The sequence below is a fragment of the Prionailurus viverrinus genome, chromosome C1 (assembly GCF_022837055.1).
Source record: "Prionailurus viverrinus isolate Anna chromosome C1, UM_Priviv_1.0, whole genome shotgun sequence".
Lineage (NCBI taxonomy): Eukaryota > Metazoa > Chordata > Mammalia > Carnivora > Felidae > Prionailurus > Prionailurus viverrinus.
The window spans coordinates 186,615,636-186,642,762 of record NC_062568.1 but is presented as its reverse complement, the minus strand read 5'-3'; the positions used below and the strand labels follow the sequence as shown (position 1 = coordinate 186,642,762).

At 40.7% G+C, this 27,127-nt stretch overlaps 1 protein-coding gene across 3 annotated transcripts in view; it reads left to right on the top strand.

The window, feature by feature from the left end:
* Positions 1-27,127, top strand: part of THRAP3 (thyroid hormone receptor associated protein 3) — a 76,420-nt gene that overhangs the window by 20,546 nt on the left and 28,747 nt on the right. For all 3 annotated transcript variants that reach the window (XM_047870713.1, XM_047870711.1, XM_047870712.1), the window contains exon 2: positions 6,987-7,092. The gene's annotated coding sequence lies outside the window, so the exon portion shown is untranslated. The remainder of the gene's footprint in view (positions 1-6,986; positions 7,093-27,127) is intronic.

The window sequence follows — 27,127 nt, the reverse complement described above, 5'->3', positions numbered from 1 at the left end:
GGAGCGGGCTCCAGGTTCCAGGCTGTCAGCACAGAGCCCAGCGTGGAGCTCGAACCCACAAACGATGAGATCATGACCTGCACAATGAGATCATGACCTGAGCTGAATGAAGTCAGTCACTCAACTGACTGAGCCACCCAGGCGCCCCTGGTTTTTTTTGTTTGTTTGTTTAATTAAGAAAGGTTTTTTGGGGGAGAGAGAGTGCGTGCACAGGAGGGTCAGAAGGAGAGGTGAGAGAGAGTCCTAAGCAGGAGGTGCACTGTCAGTGTGGAGCCCATCCTGAAGCTCGAACCGATAAACCCTGAGATCATGACCTGAGCTGAAATCAAGTTGCATGCTCAATCGGCTGAGCTACGCAGGTGCCCCCATACTGTAATTTTGGAAGGAAATCACTTGGCTCACCCCACTCCACTTAAGGAATGGAGGAGAGCTATGTTCCACCTTCTGGAGGGTGAAATATATACGTAAATTATTTGGAATTCTGCACGAATGGTTGGTTTATTTTCATCCATTTATTTAAATCCATATAGACTCCTGGATATTGTATTCTTTGAGTTATCCACGACTACATTTTGATCAATTTTTTTTCTGATTTGACTTGAAAACTCATTTGGGCAGGAATGTCCTTTTGACGTACACGTTATGGTGTATTGTTTGTTATGCAGTCCTTGCTTTCTGGCACTACAAGATATTCCAGGCTTATCCAGTGTATTCCTTGCCTCAGCCCTAGAGTCCGTCACTTCTCCCAGAAGCCTTTGTTTCTTTTATTGGAGAATATTATTAGAAATCAAGGTCTGGGGGCACCTGGGTGGTTCAGTCAGCTGGGCGTCTGACTTGATTTCGACTCAGGTCGTGATCTCATGGTTCGTGGAATTGAGTCCCATGTCAGGCTTTGCGTTGATGGTGTGGAGCCTGCTTGGAATTCTCTCTTTCCTCTCTCCCTCTCTCTTTCTCTCCTCCCCCTGCTTGTGCTCTCTCTCTCTAAATAAATGTTAAAAAAAGTCAGGGTCTGGGTGCTAGGTGTATTCATTGCTACTGGGATGTTACTGCTCATAGGTCTTTTCAGCTGACAAAGAAAGGAAAGGTATGTATGTATACGTAATTGGAAATGTGTGTATAATACATTTTGTATACATAGAGAAGTATCTAAATATTTCTGATGTTCCTGTGCGTATTCATTTGTATCTGTCTAAACAGGAGTTTATATTGGTATCTCCACTTTTAATAATTTTAGTTTTAAAGATTTTATTTTTAAGTAATCTCTACACCCAACCTGGGGCTCAAACTCAACAACCCCAAGATCAAGAGTTGTGTGTGGTACTAACTGAGCCGGCCAGGCGCCCCTTGATAGCTCCACTTCTAAGCCAGTACTGTTGGATCATTCTAGCCTTTCCCTCCTTTCTTGCCTGTGACGTCCGATTCCCAACAGTGAGAAATTTGGTTCTCGCCATTTGCCATCCATTTATTTATTATCATTCCACTATACATGTGTAATTGTTTAAGAATGGTTACCCTATACCCCCATGGGAAACAACTTTAACAACTAGAATACAGTGGTTATGTGCAGTTCCTTTTGCTGTTAGTTTTCCCTGTTCCACTCCTTTCATAGTTACTTAGGTCAGCTCCTTTTCCCTCCACTTGCTTTATTTTTTAATTGACTACTAATGTTGCTCCCATTGTCCTCAACCCTTACAGTCAAAAGGCTAATAGTCTTTTTTTTTTTTCCAACTTTTTAAAATTTTATTTTATTTTTATTTTTGGGACAGAGACAGAGCATGAATGGGGGAGGGGCAGAGAGAGAGGGAGACACAGAATCGGAAACAGGCTCCAGGCTCTGAGCCATCAGCCCAGAGCCCGACGCGGGGCTCGAACCCACGAACCGCGAGATCGTGACCTGGCTGAAGTCGGACGCTTAACCGACTGCGCCACCCAGGCGCCCCTAAAGGCTAATAGTCTTAAATGAGTTCATTTTCTTTCTTTCTTTTTTTTAATTTTATTTTTTTTAGATTTATATCCAAATTAGTTAGCATATAGTGCAACAGTGATTTCAGGAGTAGATTCCTTAATGCCCCTTACCCATTTAGCCCATCCCTCCTCCCACACCCCCTCCAGTAACCCTCTGTTTGTTCTCCATATTTATGAGTCTCTTATGCTTTGTCCCCCTCCCTGTTTTTATATATTTTTGTTTCCCTTCCCTTATGTTCATCTGTTTTGTCTCTTAAAGTCCTCATATGAGTGAAGTCATAGGATATTTGTCTTTCTCTGGCTAATTTCACATAGCATAATACCCTCTAGTTCCGTCCATGTAGTTGCAAATGGCAAGATTTCATTCTTTTTGATTGCCAAGTAATGCTCCATTGTGTGTATATATATTCTCCACATCTTCTTTACCCGTTCATCCATCGATGGACATTTGGGCTCTTTCCATACTTTGGCTATTGTTGACAGTGCTGCTGTAAACATTGAGGCGCATGTGTCCCTTCGAAACAGCACACCTGTATCCCTTGCATAAATACCTAGTAGTGCAATTGCTGGGTCGTAGGGTAGTTCTATTTTTAATTTTTTGAGGAACCTCCATACTGTTTTCCAGAGTGGCTGTGCCAGTTTGCATTCTCAATGAGTTCATTTTCTATGGACACATTTCTCTGGCTGCTGCCGCAAACATGATTTGATCAACCCACTAAATAATGGCTTTCCTTGTTAAGCTGACAAATGAACCACTCAGAAACTTACTTTGGTTGTAGCTTCATTTTTATTTTTTGTTCTTGTGAAGGTTTTCTGTTGTGATGAGATACTCTGTTTAAATTTTTTTTTAATGTTTGTTTTTGAGAGAGGGAGAGAGAGAAACATGAGTTGGGGAGGGGCACAGAGTGACAGAGACATAGAATCCGAAGTGAGCTTCAGGCTCTGAGCTGTTAGCACAGAGCTCAACACGAGGCTTGGGCCCATGAGCCGCAAGATCATGACCTGAGCTGAAACTGAATGCTTAACTGAGCCACCCAGGCGCCCCAAATTTTCTAATCTTCGTAGCAAAATTCTGTAAAATGGGATTATTGTGTTGTTAATGTTTGTTAATGTTGATGGATATTGTTTTCTTGGTACAGCCATGGTGCTTTTTCATAATAGACAGTGTTTTGCCATATAAGTTGTTAAAATAACCCACACTTCACACTTGCCCTTAAATGGGTAACATTCAAAGTCCACTTTTGTCATCGTTTTTTTTTTAATGTTTGTTTTGGGGAGAGAGAGCGCATGTGTGTGCACGCACACACGTACGTGTGGGAGGGGTAGGGGCAGAGAGAGAGGGAGACAGAGGTTCTGAAGCAGGCTCTGCACTAACAGCACAGAGCCCGATGTGGGGCTTGAACTCGTGAACCATGAGATCATGACCTGAGCTGAAGTCGGATGCTTAACCAGCTGAGCCACCCAGGTGCCCTGGCTTCTTGTTTCAACATCTGATATACATTGGTAATTTAAAAATAATAATAAAATGTGATATGACAGAATGCATGGTACTTTTGAACTGCTCTTGGGCCATAACCACTTCACTGAAATTTGTAGTAGTGCGAAGTGGTAAGACCACTATGTGCAGTCTCTCTTGCAACTACTCAACTCTGCTGTTGTGTGAAAGCAGCTATCTGTAAACGAAGGAATATGGCTCTGTTCCAATAAAACTATTCATAGATGCTGAAGTTACAATTTCATAGAATTTTCACACATCCTGAAATACTCTTGATTTTTTTCAACCATTAAAAAATGTAGAAATCATTCTTAGCTCGTGGGTGGTAAAAAAAAAAAAAGTTGGGCTAGATTTGGTCTGAGTGCATCATTTGCTGACCCCTTAATGTAGAAGCCTCTGCATACATGACCCATTTGGAAGTATCTCTCTTTCCAAAGCCATATGTAGTAATGTCACCAGCCTTGGATTCATTCTCCATTCTGATTGATGCCATGGAAGGAACTTAAAGCAGACATTGCACAGTTTTCTGTGCTAAAACACTAAAGGTTTATTTGTCAGCTATCATAATCTCCTCAATCCCTACTATTTTTTTCAAGGGGAAGTAGCTAATGTTAAATATTGTTCTTTGGTGGATACTTTGGGTAAACTCGAATAGAAGACACTGTGCTCTTTTGTTCACTTTTATTGGCATCCTCATGCTGTTTTAGTCTTTAAGGTAGTACACATGCAAGTAATACTTGGTGGTTTAAAGGAGACTAGCTCTGAACTCCGGTTCATAGGAGCATGCAAGGTCATCCTTGTGTTTTCTTTATGTTCTTAATCTCAGTAAAAGATTACTGTGGGTGCCTGAGGTGAGATAAGAAAAAAAAATTAAGTCTTCAACCATAGCGGGGTACAAATTCTGCGGTCCTAAGAATATTAGTGTTTATCCTTTGGTCGGGTTTAGGAACTGTGTTGTAACTCAAGGTCTGGTAATATCTGGAACACGGGAGTCTTCCGAGATATCCTCTAGTCTAAGCCACTCCTGTCCTTTACCTGGATTATTACAGGCAATATCTCCCAATTTCTTCTGACCTTGCTACACTCCGCAGCCAAAATGATCCTTTTAAAACATAATTTTCAGCATGTTAACTCTTCCACTGAAAACACTCCAGTGGCTGCCCACATTATCCAGAAGAAAACCAAAGTCCTTAAAATGGCTTGCAAGGCCCTGTTCACCCATGTCTCTGTGCCCCCAACTTCCTCCTAGAATGTAAGCTCCAGAAATGAAGAGATTTTTAGACTGTTGAAACACCATTGCCTAGGATAGTGCCTGGCATTGTGGTAGGTACTTAATAAATTTTTGTTTGGTAAGTGGACAGTTAGAAGGGAAATTGTGTAGAAGGGGAAAAGCTATATTGTTGGCAGTGTCAGAGTGTCCCAGCTAATAGTCTACTGGTATTTGACCAAGGGAGGTTTAGAGACAAGCTGCAAAGTATGACTATGTCCAGATGACACAGGATGAGTTGGGGAGGGCGCATAAAAACTGGTGGCAGGGGTGGCTCAGGGCTTCATGTGTCTCCTCACTGTCACAGAATAACTAAGGGCTAGGTCCTTAGATTTGCTTCTCCACCCATTGCAACAGTGGAAGATTGAAGACTTGCTGGGGTGATAAAATTCTTTCCAGTGTCCAAGAGGAGGTTGATTAATAGGAAACACGATGGGGTAGTAAAATGGAAGGAAGGGGAAGTGTGTGTGTGTGTGTGTGTGTGTGTGTGTGTGTGTGTGTGTGTGTGAGAGAGAGAGAGAGAGAGAGAGAGAGAGCGCGAGAGAGCGAACGTGAGCGAACTATTTGGTTAGAATCATAGGGATGGGTATATTGGATCAGTCCGTTTCTTTAATTCAGTGCATTACAGATTAAGTGGTTCTCAATCCTGGAGCAGTCATTGGGATTTCCCTGCAGCTGACTGATATGAGCACCTGTGCCTCTGCAGTTGAAAACAAGGAAATTTTGGCTGATGTAACCTAGGAATACGTTCTAAGAATAAGCCGCAAGAATAATTTTGCAAGAAAGTTTTTTAAAGTGCTGTGTTTTTACCATTTATCAACTAAGATGTAAACGCTGTCATTATTTTGGTAAAGTGTCTGATGGAATACTAATTTTGTCTTAATAAAATTGTCTTATCCTGTTTTAAGAGTAGGTTTTTATGGCCACTTCCTAATGTTAATTACACGTTTACTTTTGGCATCGGTCAAGATTTTATTGCTTGGGTTTTCAGTTTACTAAGCAAATACATATCATTGTTAGGTATATAGAGTTTGCAGCCCTTTGAGGAAAATTGACATTGGTGGATACAATGAGATGAATCTAAGTGGAGACACACCTAGGGTAACAACAAGAAGCAGTACCTAACTCAGCCTGAGTGCACCAGGGGCAGCTTGCTGGGGGAGGAGACCCCTGTAGGAATGAGTAGGAGTTTGGTTGGTGGGAGGGGAGGAGGCGTTCTAGGCTGAGGGTTCCACATGTACCAAGAGACCATAGCTTAAGGAAATACATTCCTTTCTTTCCTGGCTAATTGGGCAAGGATTCTGCTATGTGCAAACCACAGATTTCAGAGAAAGTTAAGGTGGGTGTCCTTAATTGAGTGAATGCTGAACAAGTGAAAAAAGAGATTGTTAAGACTGCATCTTCAGATTATTTGAATTTTGAGTGCTTCCTACTGTATAGCAATGTGAACAAATGATAAAGCTTTAATAATGTAGGAGTAAGGACATTAACTACATACTTGCTGATCTTGGAACTTTGTTTTCCTATTTGTTTTGGATAACACTACATAGCTTTGATATATGACCATGTTAGTAATGTTTAGATAGGGGAATATTTAAACCACTGGATCAGAAGGGTTCTCTTGTGCTTTGAGGGATGAGGATGAGGAGTTGTTTTAACTTGAAATGTATCTGTTAAATTCACTTTGGCATACCTCAGTTAAATTTTTTTGTTTCAAGTAATCTAAATCTCCTGAAGTAATTCTCCAGGTTAAATTATGGAGTTTTCCAGTCAGTCTTTCATAATGCAAATTGTAGCACCTGAAACACTGCCAGTGAGAGTATCAGGATACAAGAGGAAGGTTTTAGCTTTCCATTCTGCAGCCTTACTCCAGGGGGTTGGATGCATGAAAACGTGTGTGAGACAGACAGAAGACCTCTGGGCCAGCATTCTTTGAGAAAGAAACCTGTGTCCACTGGGAGTGAAGTTGAGGGTTAAAGTAGAGGTTTTGTTGGGCGCCTGGGTGGCTCAGGTGGGTAAGCGTCCGTTCAGGTCAGGATCTTACAGTCCGTGAGTTCGAGCCCCGTGTCAGGCTCTGTGCTCCGCTGCTCATGCTCTGTCTCTCTCTGTCTCAAAGATAAATTTAAAAAATTTTAAAAAGTTAAAAAAAAAAAAAGTAGAGGTTTTGTTTAGAGATTTCTAGCATCTGTATTTCAGGATACAATCTGCAAGGTTTGTTTGGGTAAGTGTCTTACCACTGCTTGTTTCTTCTCGTTCCAGAATAGTATCCTGACTTTGTAAATTGGAGAAGCCAGTGACACTGCCAGTGTTCTTTTCAGGTAGTGTCTTTGGGATCCGGTGCAAGTCGAATCATTGTTTAAATAAGGTAAATGCATGGTGGTAAAAGGAACTAATAATTACTTCATTGGCTTATAAAACCAGTCTTGTGTTAAGAGGTAAGGAATCGAGAAGATTCCTTACTGGAAGTCCTGGGTTCTTGTTAAGCAGTGCTTATTTTTCAGCTTAATAAACTGAAACAAGATGATAAAGTAGTTCTGCTCTCCTCTCTGATTCTATTCTAAGTTGTAGAATTGGCACTTACCTTTTTTATTTTAACTAACTTTTGAGTCCTTTAATAACGCATGTTTATTCATTAGGAAATACTGAAAAAAATCATCCATAAACTTGACGTATGTATAATCATTGTTAATATTTTGGTGAATACTCTCCTTCCATGCATGTGTTATTTGGATGTGTGTGTGTTTAACAAAACCGGGGCTGGACTTTTTTTGTCTCACCTGGTTCTTGTTAACAAGAGCAAGTCTTTCCCTGTTTGCATTTTTAAGTGACTCATGGCATTTCATCATCATGGATGTGCCATATAATTTAAAATTACCTAACTAGTTCCTTTTTGGTAGACATTTAGGCTTTTCTCGCATTTTTCTCTGTCTTGGATAACTGTGTAATAGACATGAATAAATTCATGAATGCATTTGATTTCCTTAACTTTAACGTTTATTTATTTTTGGGACAGAGAGAGACAGAGCATGAACGGGGGAGGGGCAGAGAGAGAGGGAGACACAGAATTGGAAACAGGCTCCAGGCTCTGAGCCATCAGCCCAGAGCCTGACGCGGGGCTCGAACTCACAGACCGCGAGATCGTGACCTGGCTGAAGTCGGACGCTTAACCGACTGCGCCACCCAGGCGCCCCTGATTTCCTTAACTTTAGAAAGCATTTTATATTTTGTACTTTTTTCTTTTTATTAACATACGGAGACCCGTTCTAGTCCCTAACGTAATCACTTCCAACTCTACCATTTCTTTTGATACTGTTAAGTAATAAGCTTATTTTGCTACTTACTGATTTTCTAGTTTTTGGTATTATGTGTTACCTCCCCACCTTGGATAGTAGTGGTTTCTAGTACAATCCTAATTGGCTAGTATTCACTGTTGACAGTATTATGGTTGTGTATAACTTATTCACAGCCAAGTCATGTTACATGCTATGGTTAATTTTCCTGTTCTGCATAACTTTTCATTTTCTTAAAAAAATTTTTTTTAATGTTTATTCATTTTTGAGAGGGAGAGATAGAGTGCAAGTGGGGGAGGGGCAGAGAGAGAGGGAGACACAGAATTGGGAGCAGGCTCCAGGCTCTGAACTGTCAGAACTCATGAACCATGAGATTGTGACCTGAGCTGAAGTCAGGCACTTAACTGACGGAGCCACCCAGGCGCCCCTTGCATGACTTTTTATTTTCTCTGTTGCTAATAAAGATCTGTTTTTTTGGTCTGTTTTGCTTAATTTCTATTTTTCCTCAGTTATTCCTCTTTAAACTCTACCCAGAAGTGTAAATCTTCCTTGATACTTTAAATGTTTTAGCTATATGACAAATTTTATCTTCCTGGAGATACCTTCTAATCTGCTCCATTCTGGATATTCTCAAGGTAGTTGCCCAGCCGTCATACTTGCTGTCTCAGCATCATCATCCTCATGATTTTTCCTGTGTCTCTTGTGCTAGATCCCATTATCTTTTCCCACATCCTTTCCTTCTTGATCGAATCTCTTGTTTTGGAGAAGCTCCATTCTCCGTTGGCTTTCTGAGAAAAGGGTACACAAGAGGTAAATTGTTTAGACGTACATGTCTAAAAATGCCTTTATTCTGCCTTAATATTGATTATTAGTTTGGCTGGGTTTAGAGTTCTAGTTGGAACATCATATTCCTTCAGATTTTTAAGATCCTGTTCTATTGCCTGTTGGCTTCCACTGTTGATGAGATGTAAGTTACCTTTGACCCCTGAAACTTCAGAACTTCTCTTTCTCAGCTTTCTGAAATCTTATGACGATGTTCTTGGTGTGGCTGTTTACATCTAATGTGCTGGTCTCTTAATGGACTGAAACTTAAAAGTCCCCCAGTTCCGGGAAATTTTCAGGAATTATGTTGTTGATTTTTCTCCCCTTTATTTTTGCTACTCTTTTGTGGAATTATTATTAATTGGATGTTGTATCTTTTGGGTTGATCCTGTAAATTGTCTTTTTTTCTGCTATTTCCATCTCTTTATTTTCTGGGTTGCATTTTCTAACCTTTGTTGTTTTTATCATTTATGTTTGCATATATATATATATATATTTTTTTTTTTTTTTTCACATTCATCAGCTTTTTTCTTGTTGAGAGAGAGTGTGCACGAGCGGGGGAGGGGGCAGTGAGGGAGGGAGAGAGGGAATGAGAGAAAGAGAGGGAGAATGAAAATCTTAAGCAGGCTCCATGCTCAGCACGTGGCCCCACATGGGGCTCCATTCCATGACCCTGGGATCATGACCTGAGCTGAAATCAAGAGTCAGACACTCAATAGACTGAGTTACCCACCCAGTTGCCCCTTATCAACTGTTTAAAAAAGTAATCTCTGTCCAGCATGGGGCTTGAACTCATGACCTCAAGATCAAGAGTTGCTGTACTGACAGAGCCCACCAAACACCCCCATATTCATCAATATCTTTATTTACTCAGTTCTTCATATAACTCTAAACAACTGCAGTCCCTACAAAAATATAATTATGCCCTTCATACATATGCAGAAGCTTGTGTCTTCAAGACAAGCTGGAAATCTTTTTTTTTTGTTTGTTTTGTTTTTAAATTTTGAGAGGGTTGAGGGAGGGGCAGAGAGAGAGAATCTGGAGAAGCAGGGCTTGATCTCACAAACCGTGAGATCAAGACCTGAACCAAATCCAGAGTCAGACACTTAACCAGACTGAGTCCCCCAGGCAGTAGTTAGTTCTTAAATTGTCCCATGTGAGTCAGAGATTCCAGCTGCAGTAAACTACAAACCTTCCTTCCCACCTCTTATGAAGGCTTTTCAATTTACTGACATCATGGATGATGATATTTATTTTATAGTGGTAAGAACATTTAAGATGAGATCTATCCTCTTAACAAATTTTTAAGCATACGGTACATTATTGCTGACTGTAGATACAGTGTTGTACAACAGATTTCTAAAGCTTATTTATCTTACGTAACTGAAACTTGATGTGCTTGATTAGTACCTGCCCATTTCCCTCTCCCCCCAGCGCTCTGACAACAGCCATTCCACTCTGAATCAGTGAGTTTGTCTGTTTTAGATACCTCATATAAATGGAATCAGCCAGTATTTGTCTTTTTGTGACTGGCTTATTTTACTTAGCGTAACGTCCTCAAGGTTGGTGCATGTTGGCACACATTGCAGAATTTTTTTTTTTGAGGCTGAATAGTATTCCATTGTATGTATATACCATGTTTTCTTTATCCATTCATCTGTTGTTGATGGACATTTAGATTCTTTCCCATCTTGGCTATTGTGAATAGAGCTTCAGTGAATGGGAGTGCTGACATCTCTTTGAGGTCTAGATTTTGCTGCTTCTGGATAAATACCCAGAAGTGGGATTGCTGAACATGTGTTCTTACATGTTTAGTTTTCAAGAGCTCCCTTTTGTTCTCTGCAGCAGAGAAGTGAAATAGTTTAGTATTTAAGATTGTGGATCATTTCCTCGTGTAAAATGTGGGTAATAATAGTGTGTACCTCATAGCAGTGTTGTAAGCTCAGTGAATTAATGTATGTGAAGCATTTAGAGAAGTGCCTGGTTATTTTTTTTTTATTATTATTACTATATTCCTGTCCGCTTATGATGGATAGAATATCTTTTATCTCTGAGAAAATTAATAAATAGGCTTACATAGGCTTATCAAATAGACACTAATATTTTCTTTTTTTTCAATTTAAAAAAAAGTTTTTTTTTTTAATGTTTGTTTATTTTTGAGAGAGACAGAATGCGAGTGGGTTGGGGCAGAGAGAGAGGGAGGCACAGAATCTGAAGCAGGTTCCAGGCTCTGAGCTGTCAGCACAGAGCCCGATGTGGGGCTCGAACTCACAGACTGTGAGATCATGACCTGAGCTGAAGTTGGACACTTAACGGACTGAGCCACCCAGGTGCCCCTTAAATTTTTTTTTTTTTAACGTTTATTTATTTTTGAGACAGAGAGAGACAGAGCATTGAGCAGGGGAGGGGCAGAGAGAGAGGGAGACACAGAATCGGAAGCAGGCTCCAGGCTCTGAGCCATCAGCCCAGAGCCCGACGCGGGGCTTGAACTCACGGACCACGAGATCATGACCTGAGCCGAAGTTGGACGCTTAACTGACTGAGCCACCCAGGCACCCCTAAATTTTTTTTTTTTTAATGTTTATATTTATTTTTGAGACAGAGCAAGACAGACCATTGAGCGGGGGAGGGGCAGAGAGAGAGGGAGACACAGAATCTGAAGCAGGCTCCAGGCTCCGAGCTGTCAGGACAGAGCCCGATGCGGGGCTCGAACTCTCAATCATGAGATCATGAGCTGAGCCGAAGTAAGACGCTCATCCGATTGAGCCACCCAGGCGCCACTGACACTAATATTTTCTAATGGCTTTTTTACCTGTCTTTAATATATCAGGAGTTTTATTATTGTTTATGTTAAGAAGAAGGAATCTAACTTTTTGTGCCAAATTGTTATAACTTGTCCTGACTACTGATTTATCCTTTTTATCTAGTGATTTGAAAAGCCACCTTTGTAAAGGGTGTCTGACGGTATATTTCTAAAAATTTTTTTTCTTTTTAACATTTATTTGTGAGAGACAGAGTATGAGCAGGGGAGGGGGAGAGAGAGAGGGAGACACAGAAAGCAAAGCAGTCTCCAGGCTCTGAGCTGTTTTGTTAGCACAGAACCCGACGCAGGGCTTGAACCCACGAACCTCGAGACCATGACCTGAGCTGAAGTCGGACACTTAACCAACTGAGTTACCCAGGTGTCCCTGACAGGGAGGGTATACTTCTAAACTTTTTTTTTAAGTTGTTTGTTTGTTTGTTTATTTATTTTGAGAGAGAGCGCGTGCACGCACATACAAGCAGAGGAGGGGCAGAAAGGAGGAGAGACAGAATCCCAAGCAGGCTCTGCACCATCAGTGTGGAGCCCAATGTGGGGCTTGAACTCACGAACTGTGAGATCATGACCTGAGCCGATATCAAGAGTTAGATGCTTAACTGACTGCGCCAGCCAGGCACCCTGAAACTTTGTATTTTGTTCCATTTATTTCTCTAATCTTGTCCTGATACTCAGTGTTTTTATTATTGTAGCCTTACTTCATCTTTTAGTTAGTGGTACAAGCCTTTCTTTCTTCTCCACCCTCAGCAAACAAAGTATAATTATTTCCATATTTCATATTTTTATCCACACAGAAATATGGCAGTTCTTCAAGAGACTTAAGCATTGATAATTAGAAAATAAAGACTAGAAGGGAATGTACATAGGAAGCCAGTTGCACAGTGTTTCAAATAAGCGTACTGGATTTTAACCTTCTTTGTCTTTGAAGGCTGCTTTGGAATTTTTTGATTCATTCAGTCAGTATCCCCTTGAGTCCTTATTACTGTGCCTGCTCTCTGTGCTGGGGATACCAGCAGTGAGCATGGAAGGCAGACAGGACTTGTGTTCTTGGGGGGCTTACTTTCTAGTTTGGGGAGGCAGATAAGATAATTTCAGATTTTCCTAAGTATCAGGAATGAAATAAATAGGACAGCCAGAAAAATTGGGGGTGGGGGAGCAGTGAGGTTTCATTTAGATAATATACTAAAGGAAGGCCTTTTCAAGTAGCTGAGATCAGCAGGATGGGAAAGAAGCCAGCCATGCTGGGGACTGCAGAAGAGTTCATTTGAAGACAATGGCAAGTGGAAAGGTGCTGGGACTGTAAATGCCTGCCTTGTTCAAGGAACAGAAAGAAGGCCATTGTGCCTGGGAGAGAGTGGTTTGAGATGGTGTTGGACAAGTAGGCAAGGGCCACATCACTTAGTATTTTGAAACTATGGCAAGCCTGATCTTTCATACCTAAATGATGAATTCAGTTTTGTTCCTTTATTAAAAAACTAAATACAAGATGTTCTAGGAAATAAACAGACCTATTTCTATAGGTAGTTTATATGCTGTTCCTAAAGGAAATCCCAGAGAGAGGAGCTGTATTGATCACATAATATGCGAACCAAGTTCTGGTTGGGTGTTTGGATCTAACTGGGGTTGGGGTAGTTGTGTTGTCTTTAAATTTAGATAGCTTCGAATGGTGCCTTAATTCATTTTAATGGAAGCAGTGGGTTGGGTTCTTCTTGGTTCCTTTTGTAGACTCAGGTGACTGATAAAATCCAAAATGAAATCAATTTTGGTTTCTTATGGAGAGTTTTATGTGTATTTAAGACAGTTCTCTCTCCCTCTCTTTTTTTAAGTTTATTTATTTTGAGAGAGACAGTACAACTAGGCGAGAGGCAGCAAGGGAGGAGAGAGAGATATCCCAAGCAGGCTCCTCACTGCCAGCACAGAGCCCGATGTGGGTCTCAAACCCACAAAGCCATGAGATCATGACCTGAGCTGAAACCAAGAGTTGGACACTTAACTGACTGAGCCACCCAGGCACCCCAAGACAGACATTTTTCCTCAACTTATCTGGTGAAGGGCAGATGTAAATGGAAAGTTATCAGGTGGTTCTATCAACAGGAAGATCTTACTGGATAGAGACTGTAAACTGCAGAAATAAATATGAATTTAAAAGTGACTTAAAATAGGGGTGCCTGGGTGGTTCAGTCAGTAGAGCATGCGTGTAACTCTTGACCTTGGTATTGTTAGTTTGAGCCCCACGTTGGGCATAGAGTTTACTTAAAAATAAAAGTGACAAAATAATATTCGATCAGTTTAAAACTTGAGCATTTGAGCTTTTGTTGTCCTTTAGGACGGCACTGTTGAAGAGAAGTCCAGTATTGGCCATATGTAATTTTGGATTTTCTAGCAGCCATAAAAACAAACAACAAAAAAAGCAAGCAAATGAAATTAATGGTATATTTTATGTAATATACCTGACATATTCTCATTTCAACATGTAATGTAAAAAATAGCTAGTGAGGTAGTTATATTTTGATTTTTTGTACTAAGTCTTTGAAATACTATATTCTATACCTATGGCTCATGTCAGTCCGGATCAGGGACATTTCAAGGGCATAGTAGCCATAGATGTATTGGACAGTGCAGTCCTGAGGAGGGCTCATATGTCTGAAGGAACAGAAAAATTAATATGATTTACTTATTGAATAACATACTCCCATCTTCCAAATACAATTTAAAGCAATGAAAGATTAACATGAAATGAAATAAACTTGAACACATGTATTTTTTTCCCTCTAAACCACTGTGTGATAAACTTGTTTGGAGAAGATGATTTGGTCCTAAAAAGACCAATGTTTATAAAAGATACCAAACAGCTTCTCCTAAGAGAGTTATAAACGAGCTTGATATAGAACTTGTAAACAGTGGCTGTGCATCAGGGGTGGGATGATAACTTGATGAAGGGAGACCACAGTCCTTCCACTCCTTGGAATCTGCAGTGTCCATATGTCAGTGGTTCTGAATCCCTTTCCAGGTTTCCTCAATAAGAATCTTCCGTGGGTAGCTCATGGTTTGTGGGTTCGAGTCTGCATTGAGCTCTGTGCTGAGGGCATGGAGCCTGTTTGGGATTCTGTCTCCCCCTCTCACTGTCCCTCCCTGCTTGCTCTCTCTCTAAAAAGTAAATAAACATAAAAAAAACTTTAGATTTAATAAATGGACTTCTCTTAAAGCTCTAGAGGTGATTGCAGTATGCACTATTGGTTAAGCCCAAGCTATTAGTAGTAATAACTTCATTTTCTTTTAAATGTTTACTTTTGAGAGAGAGAGTGTGTGTGCATGCAGGGAAGGGGCAGAGAGACAGAGGGAGAGAGAGAATCCCAACCAGGCTTCACGCTAGTGCAGAGCCTGAAGTGGGGCTCGATCTCACAACTGTGAGGTCACAACCTGAGCCAAAATCAAGAGTCAGATGCTTAACTGACTGAGCCACCCCATAATAATTTCATTTTAAAAAATAATTCAGTGTCGGGCACCTGGGTGACTCAGTTGGTTCAACACCCAGTTCTTGATTTCGGCTCAGGTCATGATCTCACACTTCCTGAGATTGAGCTCTGTGTTGGGCTCTGTGCTGGTGGTGCAGAGTCTGCTTGGGATTCTCTCCTCTCTCTCTGCCCCTCCTGCTCATCGGCTCGCGCGCTCGCGCGCTCGCTCTCTCTCTCTCTCTCTCTCTCTCTCTCAAAATAAATAAACATTAAAAAAAAAACACAGGTAGGTGTCATGATTGGCTGTTTAATTCAGCTTTTAAAAAGGTTTACCATAATGAGAACTAGAAGGAGGCCATAGGTCATTAGTTGACAGGCTATAGTGCCTTTATTAAGTTAGAAAAGCTGAGATTTCCTCTAAAAAATGAGAAGATATTCCCCAGTGGTAACATACACTCATTTAAAAGTGGAACTAAAATTGCCGTTACCCTCCCCTAGGGATATAGGAGAACAGCCTCTGGGGTGAATTGAAGATTATTTAAGCTACTGACTATGCATATACTGTCCATTCTGTTTTTCTAATGATGAAAGATTAATTGCATAGAAGATCCTGATTAGTAGACACCCATTGGACTTAAGCAAATTCTCAAGAGGAAATACCACAAGTTGCCTACACTGGGGGATATTGTGGTGAACAAGTTCCAAATGAATGGCCCCTCAGCTTGCTGTTGATTTTCTCTGCTAACATCTAGCAGCAAAGGGATTTTTCTCCAAAGGTCATGACCTTAGAATATGACCTTTTCTTGCTTCTTTATACCTCTCAGTGCAATACATGCTGATTTAGCTAGAAAAGGTATAAAGCACTTTATTGTTCTGTGTAGGAAGATATCTGATTACTTATTACTAATAACAAGAAAATAGAATTCAGTGGTGAAATCTGTTTGCTGTCAGAGAAAGTTCCTCAGTATCTCCCTGTCACCACTCTGGGGTTGTAGCTGAACAGACCTTGTGGTGTGAACTTATCTGCTATGTGCCAGGCAGTTTATGTGCACTCACTTAGTTCCCATGGTGGTTTTGTGAGTGGTAGGTCATTTTTGGAAGATTGGGGAAATATCTTACCCAGCTAATGAATGGAGCAGCCAGGACTGGAGCCTCGTTCTTTTTTGGTGCCAAAGCCGCAGAACCTGGTCCTGTATTAGAAAGTGGCTCTCAGGGGTGCTGTCCATTTGAGACAGGGCATTTATTTGAGATTGATAATTTACTTCAGATTCTCTCCCTTACATCCACCTTTATGTGCATCTTGAAGCAAGCTTAGATTGTGGAAAACACTGAACGAAACCTGGATTCTAGTGCTAGCTTGGTTGCTTGCTGTGTGTTGGGGTTCCCTTGCCATTGAACAGGAATTTCCCAGTCATCTTCTACTTTGGTCTTCATAACCATGAGAGAGGAATACCAGATCCCCCTGCTTTTTTTTGTTTGTTTAAAAAAGTTTTTGTTTGAAGATAGGTTTAGACCATTGCGTGGATGGTACAAAATCCTTGTATGAGTTTGCTCAGGCTGCTGAGAGAAAGTACAAACTAGGCGACTTCCACAAGAGCAGTTTATTGCCCTGCAGATCTGGAGGCTTGAAGGTAAAAACATCAGGGTGTTGGCAGGGTTGCTTCCTTGGCACAGAGATTGCTCTCTTCTTCCTGTGTCTCTTCACATTGTCTTTCCTCTGCATATCCCTGTGTCCAGATTTCCTCTTTTTATAAGGACACCAGTCCTATACCTCAATGGAGGTCCTATCTCCAAATGAGGTCCCATTCCGAGGTACTTGGGGTTAGGACTTCAACATATAAATTTTGGGGGTGAGGGTAAACAATTCAACCCATAATAGTTCCTATATTTCCCTTACCCAGTTCCCCCCTTATTTTATTTTTTTTAATTTTCTTTTCAGTGTTTATTTTTATTTAAAAAAAAATTTTTTTTTAACGTTTTATTTATTTTTGAGATGGGGAGACAGAGCATGAACAGGGGAGGGTCAGAGAGAGGGAGACACAGAATCTGAAACAGGCTCCAGGCTCCGAGCTGTCAGCACAGAGCCTGATGCCGGGTTCGAACTCACGGACCGCGAGATCATGACCTGAGCTGAAGTCGGCCGCTTAACTGAGCCACCCAGACGCCCCTCAGTGTTTATTTTTGAGAGTGAGTGTATGCATGCATGCGCACAAGCAAGCGGGGGAGGGGCAGAGAGCAAGGGAGACAGAATCCGAAGCAGACTCCAGGCTCCGAGCTGTTAGCACAGAGCCCGACGTGGGGTTCAAACTCATGAACTGTGAGATTGTGACCCAAGCTGAAGTCGGGGTGCTCAACCGACTGAGCCACCCAGGCACCCCCCAATTTCCCCTCATTAACACCTTACACCAGTATGGTACATTTAGCACAATTAATGAACCAATAATGATACATTATTATGAATTAAAGTGTTACCCCTGTTTTTAACAACTGAGAAAACTTCAGTTCAAAGAGAAGATGTGACTGGCAAAAGATAGCACAGCTAGTGACATTGTTTCTGACTTTACACTGGTGCCTGCAAAAGAAAACTCCCAAAGTCACATTGTGAATCTGAAGAGATAGTGAAAAATACTTTCTTAAAAAATGTTTACTTAATTTTGAGAGAGAGACACTCTAAGCATGAGCAGGGGAGGGGCAGAGAGAGAGGAGGACAGAGGATCCAAGGTGGGTTCTGCACTGACAGAGAACCTGATGCGAGGCTCAAACTCATGACCTGTGAGATCATGAGCTGAGCTGAAGTCGGACACTTAACCTACTAAGCCACCCAGGCACCCCTACTTTTTTTTAAAGCTGCTGTGGTTTTTATTTAATTTACTACTATTTTTTATTTTAGAGGGAGAGAGAGCGTGAGCAAGGGAAAGGGGCAAAGGATGAGGGAGAAAGAGAATCCTGAGTAGGTTCCATGCTCCGCGCAGAGCCCAATGCAGCGCTTGATCCCACGACCCTGGGATCATCACCTGAGCTGAAATCAAGAGTTGGACGCTTAACCTACTGACACCCAGGTGCCCCCCAAAATACTTTTCTATGTATAATTACAGCACGACAGGGAACTTCTCTCTCTTGCTTGCTGCATCTTGCATAATGTATAACATAAGAATTAGCATTCAATAAATTCTCATAGAGTGAACAGAATGCTCCTGGTTCTTGCTGGACAGTGGTATTTTTGGGGAATATACACATACCAGTCTTAACCAAAGTAACTGTAAGCATACCTACCTTTTACTGTACTTCACTTTATTGCACTTGGTAGACACTTTGTGTTTTGTTTTCTTTTTGTTTTTACAAATTGAATGCTTGTGGCAATTCTGCATGAAGCTAGTCTGTTGGCACATGTCTCCAACAGTTCTTGCTCACTTCATGTCTGTGTCTCATTTTGGTGATTCTTGCAGTATTCCAGATGTTTTTTATTATATTTGTTATGGTGATCTATGATTAGGGATTACAACTTATGTAAATTCAGGTGATGGTTAGCATTTTTTAGCAGTAAAGTATTTTTTAATTACGGTGTGTACATTTTTTTAGACACAATGCTATTGCACATTTAATAGACTACAGTATAGTGTAGACATAAATTTTAAAGCAAAACACTTGACTCACTTTATTACTGTGGTCTGGAACCAAACCTGCAGTATCTCCCGTTGTATGCCTGTGTATAGAGATTGTGAATCTTGCTTTAATGAGAAAGCAAGACTAAGTTTTAAATTATGAAATAATGGTGTATTTACCTTTCTGTTAAGCATCTCTTAATGCAGTGTCCTATTTTGTTTGTAAAGCCCAACCTGCTACTTCTCCTGAGGCCTTAGAAGTTGTATGTCTAGTATTATCCACGTTTCACAAAAAAATAAACTGAAATCTATAGAGATTACTTTCTTAAAGTTCCCCAGAACGCCTCTTATCCATGTCACTTCCTTTTGCTATGGCATTATTAGATAAACCTTACACTGTACTTACCACACAAGATGCTGGCAAATAAAGTTATCACTTAAACACACTTGTTATTCCTTCAGAATACCTTTAAGAGGCATACTTATGCTTTATAAGCATATATGCTTATATAAGCATATATATATATGCCTTATATATACTTAAGACTAAGTGGTGTGTAAAATTTCTTATAGGCATTTTATTTTACTAGCTTTTTTCAAGCTGGTGACTTGGGACCTAAGTTCATTATTTGTGTGCATTTTTCAGAATTTTCAGGCACTGATTATGTTGCCTTCTGTGAATGAATATCCCACTAGTTAAGACTTTCATATGTTTTAATTTCTGATTAAAGGAGAAATAATTTGATTAAAAGAGTGAATAAAGGTGTTTCCTAGCAAAGATTTATCACTGTGGTCTTAAATTAATATTTTCTCCAATGTCCTAGCAGGCAAGCAAGCAAGCTTTATGAAACTCTGATTCCTGTATGGAAATCAGGTTTGAAATAATTAGTGCCTCTTTGCCTGCTGTATTCTGTGCAATAGGGAAAAATACATATCATTGAATTTTTCCTACCTTTCCAAGTTATTCAGAAGTAATACGGTCCTGTTCCTTTAAAAAGTGAAAGATGGAAGGGGTGGAGCTTGCCGTGTCATTGAGACAAGAAATGAATTCAGTCACTGAAGAAGAAAAAGGAAATGTGACCTCTTGCTGGCTCTGTGATGGGAAGAAGCTAGCAGCAGTGTCCCTCACCCTGACAGGATTCAGTAGCAGAGCCCAGACTCGTTCTGGGAGCTCATCTTTACCAAGTGAGGTTGGTGCTGCCTGAATTTGGTATAGCTGGCTTCTCCCCGATGCAAGTGATAAGTTTTTAAGTACAGTTAGAAGGTGAGTGATTTCAGGGGTGCCTGGGTGGCTCAGTTGGCTAAGCGTCTGACTTCGGCTCAGGTTGTGATCTCATGGAGTGTGAGTTCAAGCCTTGTGTTGGTATCTGTGCTGACAGCTCAGAGCCTGGAGCCTGCTTTGGATTCTGTGTCTCGGTCTGTCTCTCTCTGCCCCTCCTCTACTCATGCTCTGCCTCTCAAAAATAAATAAAAACATTAAAAAAAAAAAAAAGTAAGTGGTTTCAGGCAGATTGGCTAGTTTTTATAAAGGAGTAGAATATGATGTGTATCTTAAATGATTTCTTCTACAGTAAATCTCAGAGTTGATAGGGGATGGAAGGATGAGATTTTTTTTTTTTTTTAATGTTTTTATTTATTTTTGAGAAGAGAGAGACAGAGCATGAACAGGGGAGGGGTAGAGAGAAAGAGGGAGACACAGAATCCAAACCAGGCTCCAGGCTCTGAGCTGTCAGCACAGAGCCCAATGTGGGGCTTGAACTCAACAAGTCTTGATATCATGATCTGAGCTGAAGTCGGATGCTTAACCAACTGAGCCACCCAGGCACCCGGATGAGATTCTTTTTTAGAAGCTGAAAACTTAAGCTATTCCATTTAATTCCAGGTTTGTTTGTTTTTAGTTTATTTACTTATTTTGAAGGAGAGGCAGTGGAGGGGCAGAGAGAGAATCCCAAGCATGCTCTGTGCTCTTAGCACAGAGCCTTATGCAGGGCTTGATCTCATGACCCTGAGATCATTACCTACGCTGAAATCAAGAGTTGGAAGCTTAACTGGCTGAGCCACCAAGGGGCCCCTAATTCCAGTTGTAAGATGTACCTGAAGTAAGGATGAGGGATGTCCTCCTAAGTTTGTGTAGATTTTCAAGCTTTTTGACAGTAGGAAACTGTTCCAAATCATCATTTTATTGAAAAAAACAGTCACAGAGAGGTAAAAATACTTGCCCCATGTAAGGGTTTCTGGGTTTATTAGCATTAATTTGGTTTTGATAAATTTCCCTCATTTAAGGTTCTTGTGCACTTGCTTGGTGCCAGTTAATTATTTTTTTTCCCAGCCTTTCATTGCTCACCAGTGTCAGTGAAAAAGATCAGTTCTGCCCTCCCCTGGGGGCCTTGATATTTTGTGGGGAGAGAGAAGGAAGAAAGCAGTTTATAGCTCAACAGAAGACTAGAGCAAGTCTCCTGTATATTAGCTGACTGGTGCTTGGGCTTAGAAGGAGGGAAGTTAAGACTTTTTCTCAGGTAGGATGGGCTCCCTGCTGGATACACCAACAGAATCTGTAACAGATCATCTGGTGGCTTTTGGAGATGAGTTTTGTTCCAACAGGTCAGGGCAGCCCAAAGCATCCAAAGTAAATAGTAATAACTTTTAGAAAGGAATTCCCTATTTCCCTCAAGTGTGAAGTGACAGCAAAAAGTCACTTTTTTCTTTATTTGCTATTCAGCTTGGTATGGATTTTTTTCTTTATTTAAAAAAAATTTTTCTTTTAACGTTTATTTATTTTTGAGACAGAGAGAGACAGAACATGAATGGGGGAGGGTCAGAGAGAAAGGGAGACGCAGAATCTGAAACAGGCTCCAGGCTCTGAGCGGTCAGCACAGAGCCCGACGCGGGGCTTGAACTCACGGACTATGAGATCATGACCTGAGCTGAAGTCGGCCGCTTAACTGACCGAGCCACCCAGGCGCCCCATGGATTTTTTTCTTTAAAAGAATTTTTTTTTTTTTATTCTCAAGTTTGTTAACATACAGTGCAATCTTGGGTGTGGATTTTGTAAGAGACAAATACCTTGGAGTTCTCATTTGCCATCCAAAGAAACACTAGGGATAGGAAAGAAAGAACAGAGATTGAGTTTTTGAGCACTTGGAATTGAACTCTTGTGGATAAAAGCTGGCCTAGTATTTCTAGTATGTGTAGTTTTATGCTAGGCTGGCCATTCCTTAATTGCTCTACTTTTAAATTACTTCATAGCTCACCCTCAGAGAAACTTCTTAATGCTCACTTAGACATATTGTCCGTGTGTCTATGGATAACGGACATGTTAGTTTTTTATGTAGTGAAAACAGTACACACAGTTGGGCCTTTTGTTTCTGCAGTTAACCCTGACATAAGAACCGGGGGCCAGATACAGTTTCTCCAAGGGTGTGGGCTTTGCTGGCTGACTTTTATCCCTCCAGTTTCTGGGTACAGACTGCATGATTTCTGTGAAGGTTGCCAAGCTGGTTCCTCCTACTGTTAGGACAGTTGGGAATTTGTTTTGTAAACAGGTCCATTGTTAGCATAAATATATATGCTTTCATTAATAAAAGTTATTTTTAGGGAAGTTGATAATAAGGCTTGACATAAGAAGGCACATCGGGAAAAAAAAATGACAAAGTTGTATTTTCCTAAATACCAAACAGTTGTAGTGAAGTCACCATTTTTACAGTGGATTTTGGACTCTGTAGAATTAGAAACCTTGGGTTGGGTTTTTTTTGGGAGTTGCTAACCAAACATACAGTTTGTTAATATGTATTTTCTACTTTCTCATCGTGATCTTCTCAGCTGTTATGAAGTATTCACACTTCTAAAAACAAGTTGATGAAACAGCACACAATGGGAACGGTATTTTGGACTACTCATGTCCTGGAATTAGGAGATAGTTTAGGGTTGCACTTTGGAATTTGCTTTAGATGTGTTTGAACTTAAATCAGAGTGATTGTTATTTGCTGATAAATGATTCTTCTTTTAGACTTATTTGTAGAGCACACAAGGAGAAGCATGTAGAGGTGAGCGATTTGGGTCTCTTCATTGCATATCTGGGTTTTGATTTTTTTTTTTTTTTAAGATTTTATTTTTAAGTCGTCTCTGCACTTAACGTGGGGCTCAAATTTACAACCCCAAGATCAAGAGTCACATGCTGTACTGACTGAACCAGCCAGGCATCCCAGGTTTGTTTTTTTTATTGAGGTATAATTGACATACTAATTTCAAGTGTACAACAGGGGTGCCTGGGTGGCTCGGTCGGTTAAGCAGCCGACTTCAGCTCAGGTCATGATCTCACGGTTCGTGGGTTCGAGCCCCGCGTCCGGCTCTGTGCTGACCTCTCAGCCTGGAGCCTGTTTCAGATTCTGTGTCTCCCTCTCTCTCTGCCCCTCCCCTGTTCATGCTCTGTCTCTCTCTGTCTCAAAAATAAATAAACGTTTTAAAAAGAAAATTAAAAAAAAAAGTTTAATTTCAAGTGTACAACATAATGATTTTGATATTTATATTTGTAAATTTTTTAATATAAGGAGTCTCTTGTTTTTCGTTCTTTTGTTTTTTGTTTTCTGTTTTTATTTCAAGGGAAAAGATATAGGAAAATAGCTGCAGAGACTGGCTACATTCACCCAAATTTGTTAGCGTTTTGACCATAAGTGGAGCCTACCTGCAGAGAGTTGATGGTTTTTGAAGCTGGGTGGTGGGCACACTTGGGTTCCTTGCACTGTTCTATTTTTTAGTATGAATCAACACTTCCATAATAAAAACATTTTAAAGGAATAGAACTCAGTTGACTGTAAAGCAAGCCTTTCCTAACCCTCTCTAAAGTCCTAAAAGAACAAAACAATTCCAATGTGATAAGACTTTCTCAAATGGACTTCGAGTAATTACAGTGCAGCTTTATTTATTTAGGGTCATGGAAGTTACTATTTTAGATTTTTTAAAATATCTCAGAAGAAGGTAGATAGGTGTTGATTCCACATTAAAGATGAAAGAATCAACCCATTAACTCCAGAATGTCAACAACTTTTATGTTTAGAATAATGGGGTGAAGTCATCTGTAAAATGACCAGCTAAGAGAATTATACGTAAAGTAAGAAGCTGTAATTCTATGTCCCTCATTTTGTGTCTCTCCCTTCTCCTGCCCCCTTCCTCTTAAATCTTCCTTCCTGCTCTGCAGAGGTAACAGCTGTTAACAGTTTGCTGCATGTGCTTTAAGTAGGTACATCTTATATGTACATCTGCACCCACATATTACACATTTTTAAAGAAGTTCTACCAAATTCCATAGAATTCAGTATTTAAAGTTTAAGAATTTCAGCACTAAACTTCAGAATATATTAAAATTTTTTTTTAATGTTTGTTTATTTTTGAGAGAGACAGTGCAAGTGTGGGATGGGCAGAGAGAGAGGGAGATGGAATATGAAGCAGGCTCCAGGCTCTGAGCTGTCAGCACAGGGCCCGACGCAGAGCTCCAACCCACAAACTGTGAGATTATGACCTGAGCCAAGTCAGATTCTTAACTGACTGAGCCACCCAGGCGCCCCCAGAATAATTTTGATTTTATAATAACCTAGGCAAGGTCAAGTCTTTTATTATTTCTTCAGGTTGTTTAAGCAATAAAATTGCCATTCTCCCCAAAGGCCCTTTCCCACCTTTAGGAAGGTACTTAATTAATGCATGTGTGATTATTCTTCTCTATAAGTTTTAGAATCTCAGAATTGAAATTAGTATTGTATTTATTAGCTTACTTAATAATTTAAGAGAGCCAGTTAATAGAGTTGATTATTAAATCTGTAAATGTAATACTAATTTCAGTTCTGAATGGAAATCAGATCAGAAACCCCCTTCATTGTCATTCTCCCCAAAGGCCCTTCCCCCACCTGAGTTCAGTTTCTTCAGGGATGTGGGTGGGGTGTGAAGCCTTAGCAAAGTGTTACCCTAGAGATACCCCCAGCTGCTCTTGATTCTGTTTCTGTCTCTCAGGAGAGGGATAATCTCCAGAGAAAAGCATAAAATAGTAAACATGTGTAATGTTTCACCTGAGCCCTGCTTTCCTAGCCAGAAGTATCCAGAGGCATACAAAGCACAAGTCAGACCATTGCTTTGTTCACAACTTTTTATGAATGGTGAATTTCTTTCTTGGTAGTTTTCCGTCTATCTTTTCTTTATCTTAGTCATTTTGTGTCTTGTTGACCAAAAATTTCTACTTCTTGCACTAGTGACTATTAAAAGAATGGCTTTTTTTTTTTTTTTAATTTATTTATTGTATTGAGAGAGAGAGCGAGCACACGCATGAGCGGTGGAGGGGGAGAGAATCCCAAGCAGGCTCCGTGCTGTCAGAGCAGAGCCCATTGTGGGATGGGACATGATCCCAGGAACCTTGAGATTATGACCTGAGCTGAGATCAAGAGTCAGATGCTTAACTGAATGAGCCACCCAGGCGCCCCCAAAGCATGGCTGTCTTGACTGGACTTGGTGGCATTGAAGTTTTACTCTGACCTGGCACTAATAAATAGAGTTTGAGTATCTCCCTAACACTGAGGTCAGTTTGGCTTTCTGTACCTTGGAGTAAGATGTAGAAGGGACAAGAAAGAGTGATCTCAACTTCCCATTGAGCAGGAGTGGTTAGCCTATGGTGTATACTTAATTCTATTCCTGGATTGTGTTATTTGTATTTGATAAACTGCTACTTTGGTGGAGAGCTTGGAGAATGAAGAGGAAGTTTGAAATGTGAAGTGTCCAGTCTTGTGGCTAATGACTTTGCAAAGTGCTGAAGATACAACTGGAGAGCAAATCAGACGTGATCTCTGACCAGCTCATTTTGTAGCCTCCTGGTTTTGGTATCCCAGGTTGTGAAACTAATTTGGTTAGCAACCTTACGGTCCTCAAATGTAGTGCCATCTGATCCGGAAAAGTGTGCTGTCTTCTAGCAGAGCAGAGACTCAGTCTTGGGGTGTATGCAAAGGACAGCCAGTCCAGGCCCATGTGGATTCAGTCCTCAGGAACTTTCTTCATCCTTTTCGGGTTATGTTAGAGATCCATAAACAGTGGAAACTAATTTTCCCTTCCCAAGTGAGGGCCATTTTTTAATCCTAGGTATATTCATGTTTCTTGTTATCAGTCTCTTGTCACATGAAGCTCTTTGTTCCGTACACCTGGCTGTAGCTCTCTGATTTAGGCTCTGTAAAATGACTGATGGCAGAAACATTCCTGCTGTCTTTGGCAAGAGACGACTTTTTGTGCTGGAAGTTCTGAGACTTGTTTCAAGTAGAGCCTATTTCCATTTTTTTGGAATGTTAGAGATGGGGTGGGGGAAGAGAGCTGTTTTGTGCTTTAAACATTTCAGCTTTGCTGGTATAAGAATTAAGTTCTTTCAGAGATCATTATGCTTCAGAGATTTAAAAAGTTTTTTTCAAGTTTATTTTGAGAGAGTGAGCAAGAGTGAGTAGGGGAGGGGCACAGAGAGATGGAGTGTGAGAGGATCCAAGCAGGCTGTGCACTATCAGTGCTGAGCCCAATGCTGGGCTTGAACTCAGGAACCTCAAGATCATGACCTGAGCCAAAACCAAGAGTGGGACACCTAACCGACTGAGCCACTCAGGCTCCCCCAGAGATTCTTACTTTAACTTGATCAGATTCACAGGAGACTGATGGGTACGATATGCAAATGGAGTAGCTAAACCTTTAAGGTAATGGTGAGTCACCATATTAAAAACTTCATGTTGGGGCACTGTCAGGTAGAGCCTGCTTGGGATATTCTCCTCCTCCTCCCCCCCCCCCCCCACCCCCTTTCTGCCTGCGTGCTCTTTCTCAAACTTTAAAAAAGAAAAAAAAAATCATGTTTGAATTTTGGACCTATTTAGCTTTGGAACTTTGAGGGTGAGATACCTAACCCCTCAAGTCCTTTTTTTTCTTGTCTGTGAAACAGGACAGAGCATAGTATTTAATGAGGTTTGTGTGTATAAAATGAGCTAATGCTGAAGGTTTGTAGCTCCTTGTCTGGCATATCTTGGTAAATATTAGCAGTTGTTATTGAGGTTCTCAATTACAAAAAAACAATTTTTTTTTTTAACACGGGCTTGAATTCATGCCCCTGATGTCAAGACCTGAGCTGAGATCAAGAATCAAACACTCAACAGACTGAGCCACCCAGGCACCCCCTAGCAGTTGTTATTGATAAATCAAAGTGCCAGGAATCCGTTTCCATTAGATACATATCTAGCAAGAAAGCCAGTTCGCAGTTCGCAGGCTTTATGATAGGCAGGTCCATTCAGAGGCCAAACTGATTTAGAAGGATGTTTGATGAATGTATTCTTGGTATAGATTCTAGATGTGTCTCCACCCCTGCAAGCTAGCTCTGCGCCCAACGCAGGACTTGAACTCATTCTAGATCTAG